The sequence below is a fragment of the Herpailurus yagouaroundi genome, unplaced genomic scaffold (assembly GCF_014898765.1).
Source record: "Herpailurus yagouaroundi ecotype Mexico unplaced genomic scaffold, PumYag 189, whole genome shotgun sequence".
NCBI lineage: Eukaryota > Metazoa > Chordata > Mammalia > Carnivora > Felidae > Herpailurus > Herpailurus yagouaroundi.
The window spans coordinates 4,338,007-4,348,038 of record NW_024412420.1 but is presented as its reverse complement, the minus strand read 5'-3'; the positions used below and the strand labels follow the sequence as shown (position 1 = coordinate 4,348,038).

The 10,032-nt window shown below is 47.4% G+C and overlaps 1 long non-coding RNA gene across 1 annotated transcript in view; it reads left to right on the top strand.

Moving 5' to 3' along the window:
* Positions 1–1,162: 1,162 nt before the first annotated feature.
* Positions 1,163–10,032, top strand: part of LOC121045141 (uncharacterized) — a 16,730-nt gene continuing 7,860 nt past the window's right edge. Inside the window, exon 1 of the long non-coding RNA XR_005797604.1 lies at positions 1,163–1,291. This is a non-coding gene — a long non-coding RNA (uncharacterized LOC121045141). The remainder of the gene's footprint in view (positions 1,292–10,032) is intronic.

Sequence of the window (10,032 nt, the reverse complement as noted above, 5' to 3'; positions counted from 1 at the left end):
TCCGTGAAATTCAGTTGGAGATTTCTTCTGCGGTGGGGACATCCGGTAACAGAAAGATGTCTAAGCCACACTGTTAGAGCAGGTACGGGAAAGAATGGACTCGGGGAAAGCTGAGCAGATAAATCTAGCTTCTCCAAGGGGCTTTAGATCATGTCATGCAAAACTGTCCTCCGTCTGTCGGAGACTAGGTATGGAACAATATCCTGTCACCAAGAATTACAGTAAAGACAGAAGCAAGGGGTGTGTGTGAATGGGAAACTTCAGGAAATTTGCCAAAGTTGGTCGTTTGATGAATTGGTTATGGGGGAGTTGGTATGAGCTCACGTAGGGCTTTCCTGAAGCGCCGGCAAGTGAGGGAGTCAGGATCTCTCTTGAGGAGTGAAACGAAATGGGCACAGAGACGCATGAAAGCATGGAACAAAGAGAGTCTCGGGGCCACAGTTCTGGTAGGAAGAGGAAGTCTTAAGCAATAAATTTCAAGTGTCGCAGCCACGGGCAGGACATCTGCAAGGTAAGCAGCGGACGCTGGGCTCTGAGCCTACGGATTTCTAGTATTCTCGTCCCACGCCCACAGCTTCCTTACTGAGAGACAGGTGCATCAACCTTTCTCATTGATGCAGTTACACATTTGCTCCATCCAGCTCCCCTTGCTCTGATTGAAAACGTGCCGAGCAACCTTCTTGTTCTAATCTGGCCTCCGGGGTAGTCCTGGATGATGTCAACGAGCTGCCTCTCTGGAGGGGCCTGCCTGCCTCCCCCTGGGGAAGCCCCACGCTCACGTACCCTTTCACGGAGTGCGGTGCTCACCTCTACCCCTGCGTTTCGGGGCTTACACATCCGTTTCCCGCCCAGCCTCCAGGCAAGTGCCACAACTCCTTCATGTTTGTGTCCCAGCACCTGGAACCCTGCAAGCCTGTGACTCAGCTGGGAATAGTGCCTGGCACATGACAGGCGCTAAATCAAAAATGTATGAAGTGAATGGATAGATGGGCCATTTGGCTACTTTTAGAGATGGAGCTCGGGCCCAACCCCTCGGAAGCACCTTCTGAGGCCTTTGGGGTCTGCTGATGACTTTCAGAATCCCTGTGACACTCCTCTTGGTTCTGCAGAGTCGCTTGGGTCTTCCCGCCTGCCCTGTTCTATATCCTGCGCCAGGCGGGCTTCGGAACCAGCCGCTCCTGGATGGGGAGCCGGCTTTGCAACCTTGGGCAGGTTACTTAGCCTCGGTGTGCCACCTCAGCTGCTCCCTCTGTGAAATGGGAATCACGCCCCCAGCTCTGCTGGAGATGAGGTAGGTTTCCTGTAGCACCACAGGCTTCGGTGTGAGGAGGAAGGGGCAGGGGCAGGCAAACATTTTTACCAGTCTTCTCCTAAATGGTCCCGACATACAAATCCCTCCCGCCCCGCTGCACCTCGCCTCTGTCCCCACTCCCGATGTAGGACGCTTTGAGCCGTGCTCTTGCAAAGAATCAAAGGGGCCCTTTATTTGCTTCCCTTCTCCCCCTCCTGCCTCCCGGGAGTCTCCAAGGTGAGCCAACTTGGCCCGACAGCTTTGGAGTTTGTCTTCCGTTCGGGGAGGGGCTGGCACCTCCATCTGGAGCCGGGAGCAGACGTGAGCTCTGCACAAAGGAGATCTGTCCCTGCAACCCTGCTCTCCCTCTCCCTCCCACCCGCGCAGCAGCTGGCTTCCAGGGGAATCCAATGACAGCCAGACTCCAGGGAACCGAGCTGGCGAGACCAACTCTGTGGAGTGATCCATAGTGACAGAGAAGCCTCGGGCCCTGGGAGACCAGCAGGGGACCAGTTAACCCATAAAGGGACAGACAGTCTAGGGGACAGTGTTCTGCTCCTCTGCTCCAATGGGCACTGTCAATTGCCTGATTCCCTGCTCCTTCTGGAAGCTGCAAATGGCCTTCTGTTGCTGTCTTTCTGCACACAAGGTGGCTTCTGCCCTCTCTGCCCTGCGGCTCGAGTCGCTTCCTCTGCCTGCAGTATCCTTCCCTGCACTATGCTCTTCTACCTGACTCACCCCTCCGCAGCTGGCCCCACTCAGCTCTAGGTCACGGCCTCCAGGGAAGCCTTCCAGGAGGAATGGATGGAGTGCCCCTCTCTTGGGCTCCCACAGGCCCTGGGCCCTCTTCTGCGACAGCAGTGACCCAACAGCTGTGGAACTGCTTACTGTCTGAGCGTCTGGGGGGTATGGACGCTCTCGTGTCCTATTCCTGAGTCTCTGGCTCCTCGCACAGAGCCTGGGCCCTCTTTGCTTCCTTTCAAACTTGAAGTTTTTAGTCGGTGCTCACCAAATCCATGTTGAATTTAACCGAATTTGGTAAAAGGTTCATTTCTTTCCCCCAAGCAAATTTTTACCAGATTAAGATTACACCGGGATTTACACATTGGTTAATCACGTGTGCTTTTTTTTTTTTTTTTTATGGTAACAGCTTTATTGAGATCGAATTTATATGCCAGGCAATTCGCTCGCTTCAAGCGTTGTTTTTAGTAGCTTCACGGAGTTGTGCCGTTATCACCAGGACCAACTTTAGAACAATCGTGTCTCAGTGGATCTGTCTATTCTGGGCATTTCATGGAAATAGACTCATACAATACGTGATCTTTGGTGACTGGCTTCATTCACTTAGCATAACGTTTTCCAGGTACATTCATGTTGTAGTGCGTATCCGTACTTTGTTCCTGTTACCAAATGATATTCCGCTGTATGTATACACCACATTGGATTTATCCATTCATCTGTTGATAGGCATCTGGGTTATTTCCACTTATGGGCTATTATGAACAGCTTGCTTTTTTTTTTTTTTTTTGGAATGCTAAAGATACTTTGATTTTAAAATAATTTCAAACTCGCGAAAACATTTTGCAAGAGCAGTACGAAGAACTTCTTTTATCCAGCCATCTGAGGATGACTGGCTGACTGACGCCCCAGCACCCCCACCAGCCCCGCTGTATACACACACATACAGGCAATACTTCAGCGTGTATTTCCTACAACAGTGACACTCTCCTACACAATCACAATACAACCATCACAGTTGGGAAATTAACATCGATTCATTCCTACCGGACATCTAGGTTGTCCCAATAACGTCCTTCATTGCAAAAGCTGTGATCTAGGATCATGCGTTACATTTAATTGTCACGTCTCATTAGTCCCCCTCAAACTGGAACAGTTCCTCAGTCCTTCACGCTGACTTTCATGACCCTGACACTTAGGAAGATTATGGGCAAGTTGTTTTGCAGAGTCCTTCCATTTGAGTTTTCCGACGTTTCTTCACGATTAGTTTCAGGCGATGCCTTTTAACGAGAGTGTCACACTAAGTGGCTCTGTGTCCTTCTGTATCCTATCAGGTGGTGCACAATTTCTGTTGGTCCTATTACCAGTGATATTAGCTTTAATCACTTGATTAAGTTGGGTCTGCCAGGATATTCCACAGTAAATTTACTCATTTTTCTTTGTAATTACTCAGTATTTTGGATGGAAGCTGGTTTGAGACTATGGACGTACCCATTCCTCATCAAACTTTCCATTCCATAACTTGACATCAACTAACGCTTCCTGGTTGAAGTGATTATTACTGTGAAGGTAGCCAAATAGTGATTTTCTAATCTCACCTTTTCTTCCGTATTTATTAGTTGGTATTTTACTCTAAAGGAAACTTATTCATTTATATCAGTACCGATTCACAGAGTCTTATTTAAAGGGTTGTAATTCATCATTACCATTACTTATTTTTATACTCAAAATTTTGAACATAAGATTTGAGTATTGATTTCCCTGATTTGAGCTCCAGGGGTAGGTAGCCCCTCGTGTTGGCTTCTGTGTCTCTTTGACACGTCCTCATCAGTTTTTGAGCACTTTCTCATTCTCTGGCACAAGATATTCTCAGCTCATATTATAGTGTCTCTGCCCCAGCCCAAGAATCGCCCATCTCTCCAAGGAGTTCTGTCTCCTGTGCCACGGGCAAGGGTCTGCTCACTGGTATCATGATATCACTTCTTTTAGGCCCTCTCAGTGGACAGAGCTAAAGAATACACACACACACACACACACACACACACACACACACACCAACATGTACATGTATTTATATACATTCATACCCACATTTACGTCTATATTTATATCCATCTCTGTCTAGATACACATTGAAAAGCATGAATTCACACTAACATCTCTAATTCCAATCCAATACCACAGAGGTGATTCTCATTTTCTCCTTTTCCATATTTGTAACTCCCTTCTGACAGTGAGACACCTGGCTCCCATTATTACCCTCAACATATTTTCTTACTGAATGAAACCAATCTCCCGTCACCTTTGTGGACACCCACACAGGCACCCTCCTTACCCTGCTTTGGCTTTAAAAGCCCACATGAGGCCACTGTCGTCCTCTGCCCACACTATGTAGATGCCCTCTTCCGGGCCTTCAGGCTCCAATACACCATACCTACCTCTCCCACCAGGATGCCCCTTCTACATGGACACTTTCTCTCACCCTGATTAGGCTCTGACACCCCACACTGGGCTGCTGGCCCCTGCCCTGCCTGCCCCAGGGACCCCTTACCCACCCTGCCTCTGACATCCTGTGCTGGACTGATGCCACCAACGCATTGACCCCAACTCCACCCAGACACCTACATTGCTTATTGACAAGACTGGAATCGTGGTTCTATAGGCTTTTCACAACTGGGAATTCGCTGATTGCATCCCAGTGCCTTTCAATATGTTTTTCCTTCTCTTTCGTAAGACATGGACAGAGGTTTGATAAAACTCAGGTCCAGTTTTTTTGACAATAACACTTCACAGATAGTACTGTGTTCTTCCGCCGCATAGCACGTGATATCGAGTTGTCCGCAATTTTATTAAGGATTGCAAAATGATGTTATTCTCATTCTGTTTCTCACTCATCATATGAAGAGCTACTTATCAACCATTTCTTTACTCTATGGGGTTTACATAGGAAAAGCCGGTAAATGCTTGATTCCTTCTCTTCACTTGTCAGTTTTCAAAATAGTAGGTTCTGGGGTGTCTGGGCGGCTCAGTCGGTTAAGCGTCTGACTTCAGCTCAGGTCATGTTCTCACAGTTTGTGGGTTCGAGCCCCATATCGGGCTCTGTGCTGACAGCTCAGAGCCTGGAGCCTGCTTCAGATTCTGTGTGTGTGTGTCTCTCTCTCTGCCCCTCCCCTGCTCATGCTCTGTTTCTGTCTCTCAAAAATAACAAACATTAAAAAAAAAATTTTTTTAAATAGTAAGTTCTATGACATCCTCCAAAAGTGATCACTGAGCGGGCTTTGTCTTTTTCTTTTAAAAATTTATTATGAAATCATGGATTGAAAAATATCTTAAATTGTTTCCAAATTGCCAGTAAGGTCAGATGTGGGACAGATGGCATTGCATAGAGTGTCCATGTGACCAAATATGATATTTTCAATGTATTGCAGTTATTATTTTATTGATGATCAAACTGTCCCATCATTGGCCAGTAGGAGACTTCTCAATTTGCCATCTTTGACATAAGATGTCCCAAGGTCATCATATACATTTTGTGGCCCAGAACTGGAATCCATCATTTCTTAAAAAAACTTCGATCCCCATTTTTTGAGTAATAGTATTTAGAGACCATAATCTGGTTTGTAGGGGTGTTCACACTTACTGGGTTGGCTACTGTTCCCAGGTTTTTTGCAATGGATGGAAAATGGACAGAGCTTTAAAAATAACAACGTACTTCCTAAATTCATATTGACCCTTCTGATTCAGATTCAGGATTCTGGGGCTTTCACTTAGCCTCATCAGTCTTATATCCATACAATCCTTTCTTTCACATTGAACATCCCAATTCCCAATAAAACCAACATAATTACTCACTTCCTTATCCCATGGTATACACCCAACAGTCTCAGATAAACAATACCAGCATTATCATTAATAATATGCATATCAATAAACAGTTAAAAAATTTTGCAGCCTGTTTTTAATGTTTTTATTTTATTATTTTTTTGAAAGAGAGAGTGTGAGTGGGGGAGGGGTAGAGAGAGAGGAAGACACAGAATCCAAAGGAGACTCCAGGCTCTGAGCCGTTGGCGTAGAGCCCAACGCGGAGCTCGAACTCACAGACCTCGAGATCATGACCTGAGCCAAAGTCAGACGCCTAACCAACTGAACCACCCAGGCACCCCTGCAGCCATTTTATTTAGGGTATATCCCACTTGGGATGATAATCAAATTGATTTAATTAATTAAGTCACTTGAAATAGTTCCTTTCTGTATAATTATGCTACCATACCACTCAATACAAGGGTTTCTTTCCTTCATTTGGCGTTCACAATTTAGATCATTTTTTCAATTTTTATGGATTCATTTTTTTGTGGGTTTGTTTTCTGTTGTTGTTGCTGTTGTTGTGGGGTTTTGTTTGTTTGTTTGTTTGTTTTTGAGAGAGAGAGAGAGTGCACACATGAGTGAGGAAGAGGCAGAAGGAAAGGGAGAGAGAAAATCTTAAGCAGGCTCTATGCCCAGCACAGAGCCTGATGTGGGACTTGATCTCACAACCCTGAGAGACCGAGCCGATATCATGACCTGAGCCAAAGTCAAGAGTCAGACACTTAACCGATTGAGCCACCCAGGCACCCCTATGGATTTGTGGGGGTTTTCTTAATTTTTTAGAGTTGTAAAAAATTTTACAAGTTTCTCAAGTCATGTCTTCAAAACAAAGTATTTTAAAAGAAGTCTTCAAATTCCAAGCTAGTAAAATTTGAGCAGCTCCTAAACATGCTCAGAGCAGTGTAAGACGCCTCAGCCTTGAGACTCGTCGGTACCAACATGCTGGCCGGTCCTCAGTTGTTCGTATCAGAATGTCCTATAATTAGAATATAAATTTGATGCTGGAAACAAAGACCTAAAATAATAACAATACACAATTTTCACCTCACATTTCTAGTGTAAGCTCTCTAGGACTGATGTGATGGCATCATGGTGCAGGGGACCTAACCCTCTTTCACCTCGTTTGTCACTCCACTACCCTCCGCACACAGCTTCCGTCTTGTTGTGTGGCTGCCCCAGATCCTATCTTGCACGACTCAGCGAGAAGAGCAGAGGGAAAAAGGAGGCCTATCCTCTTTGAGGGCAGAACCCAGAAAGTTGCACACACAATTTCCATTTATAGCTCATTGGCAAGCTAGCTGCAAGGAAAACTAGGGAATGTAACATTTTGCTGGAATGCAGCTGCTCCACTAAAATCTTGGGGTTCCCTTACAAAAGGAAGGAGGGAGTAAAGTCTTGGGGGAACTGTCTCAGAAACATTCTCCAGGTAATAAGCCAAAGCATCATTTGGTCCAAGCATTTCTACCGGCAAATTTTTCATCCTGATGATACTTCTTAAAATTTGGGATAAAACCAAGTGGCCAACCAGGAATACATGTAGACAATATGGGAAAGGAGCCTACATTTAACCTAGGGGGGGGAAAATCTGACTTTTTAAATGGTCAAATCTATCTTTTATGAATTCTGCCTTTGTTTCTACATCGAGAAAGACACTCTCCACTTGAGTTGAGATACGTGTTTGCCTTTTTTCTATAATTCTTTTCTACATATTTATTTTTTTTCTTTTACACCTGCAATTTTTTGTTGAATGGTGTCTGGGAACTACAGCAATTTTTTTCCAAGTTGCCAATCAGTAGGGTGAGACATTGCCGATGTGACCAAGGTTGTCATCCGGAACAATTCCAAGTCTTTGTCAAAGTTGGTTGAGCACTCAGTACAGACCAGGCCCTCTGCCAGGATCACAGGACATGAAGATAAAGAGACCCAGTTCTCGCTCTTAAAGCTCAATCAAATAAGGCAGACAAATCATGAACAAATCAGCACCATTGAGTGTGATCAGTGCCGGGAACAGTGTGGAAGGAAAAGCGTGCAGAGAAGCTTCACAATGGAGGTAACTCTTGCGTTGAGGCAGAAAAGACCAGGGGGTATTTTCCAGGTAGGCAAGTGGGGGGGGGCATTTCGGGGGCAAGTTGCTTAAATGCTCTGAGACTTGGTTTCTTCATCTAGAAAACAAATGGGTGGAGCCTCCTTCATGGGTTCCTTACTGGACTTCGGGGATGGGCCCTCAAGCTTGGTTTGTGGTGCAGCAGAGGAGGCAGTAAGGGGCACTCTCTCCCTTCCCTGGCAGGAGATGCCACCTTCCTGCTCGAGTGACTCCTCTACCTTTCATTCTCTGAACATGGGGAGGTGACCTTTCCAAGCGGCCTAAGTCTTCACGGAAGAAGAGCTCTGAGACGGACGGAAGCAAAGGCCCCATATCCCTGCTTGGGAGTGAGGAGTAAGAGTGGTTCTGGAATTGGATTTGGTCACCTTCACAGTTTCCACTGGGGGCAGCCCCAGTCTCTTGCTGCAAAACTGATTTTGGAGTGGAAGATTTAGGTGGTAGGGTACAGACACCATATGGCTAATTCACTGCATGACTCTGGGCAAGTCATTTCCCTCATTTGAGAACTGTTTCTTCTAACTCTAGGACATCCAGAGCCCTCCCTGGGGCCCTGAGCCAACCCAAGGGTGAAGACAGGGAAAGGGGGACGTACGCCTTTAAGGCTGTCGTCCCACCCTTCACAGAGTTCACGTGCCAGCTGTCCCATTACCAGGTGGCCAGCAGTTGCCACGGTGTGTGGACCAGAAAGGCACGTTGCCATAATGAGATGTGTTTATTTGAATAGGAAGGTCAGGGAGTTAAGTAGTTGGTATTCCAGTCGTATAGAGTCGTTTGCACAGTGTCACTAATAATTAAAGGGGGTTTTGACTAATCTAGTTGCTCTTCCTAAATATACTCTGCTCAAGAAACTCATCAAAGCAGCAAAGTAATCTTTGAGGTTATTAATCTCCTCTGCTTCACAGCTGGGGCAAATTTATTTGCTTGAATTAGCATGTAATAAACTTATAATAAAGCTGCCAGAGGCCCAGCTTGGTAGAGAGCGGCTCCGTGTAATGGGTAGTTACCTCTAGGGAAGGAGGCGCTTATCCCAACCTTACCACCACAGGCCTGGCGAGGCTGGAGGCCGTCCCCAGGGACCAGGCTGAGAGGGGGTTGCCAGGCGTAGGGACCCCAGAAGGGAGCCGAAGGAAGCTTTGCAGACGTCACTCTCATCGTGCCCCACCCCATTGCCCAGGTGAGGAAACTGAGGCTCGGGAAAAGGAAGGGTGTACCCGAAGCCACGCAGAGGGCGATTGGAAGAACCAGGTGAGAATTCAGATGGGAGCCGTGGCTCCCCGACCACCACCGTCTCATTGCTGGCGGTCCTCACGGGCAGGGGCCTTCCACCCCCTTCTACCAGAGACCTTTGCTGTATCCCCCACTTCCCTGTAATCTGCCCCTCCTTCCTGCCTCTTCCCTACACCGCAGCCCCGCCGAGACCTGTTTGCCTTCCTCACGTCTCCATTTTTCAAGGCAATGCCGCCCTTCTGTCGCACCCAGGAGCCCATCTGGATGGGCAGTCTCGCTGGTAACAGCTCTATGCACACACTGAGGGTCGACGGGAGGGTGCAGAGGATATGCTTCCTGGGCCCTGGGGCCCGGCGGGGAGCCTGAGAGCCTTTTCCACTTCCGCCTTCCCTCTTTCCTCTCTTTCTTCTGCCTTTCCCAGGGGAAACAGTCCCACTGGTCTTTGCTCCTTGAGGTCGAAGCTGGGGAGATAGTCTCCTGGCTTCCAGGGACCCTCACGTCCTCAGAGAAGAGCAACCACAAGACAGCCACCTTTCCGGTGCTAACGCCGACCGCTCACGTGGCATTCCTTTGATGGATTGGACCAAAACTAACCCAGCCCAGGCATGAGGTTAACAAGGGTAATGAGGACAGACAACACCGTTCTACCACATACAGAGCTGAGGTCCTCATCCCCCATTCTCCATCCCCTCCCCCTTATCCCTTCTCCCTCACCCCATCCCCTCTCCCTCATCCCCACTCCATCCCTCATCCCCATCCCCTCCCCCTCATCCCCCTCCCCTCCCCCTCATCCCCACCCCATCCCCCA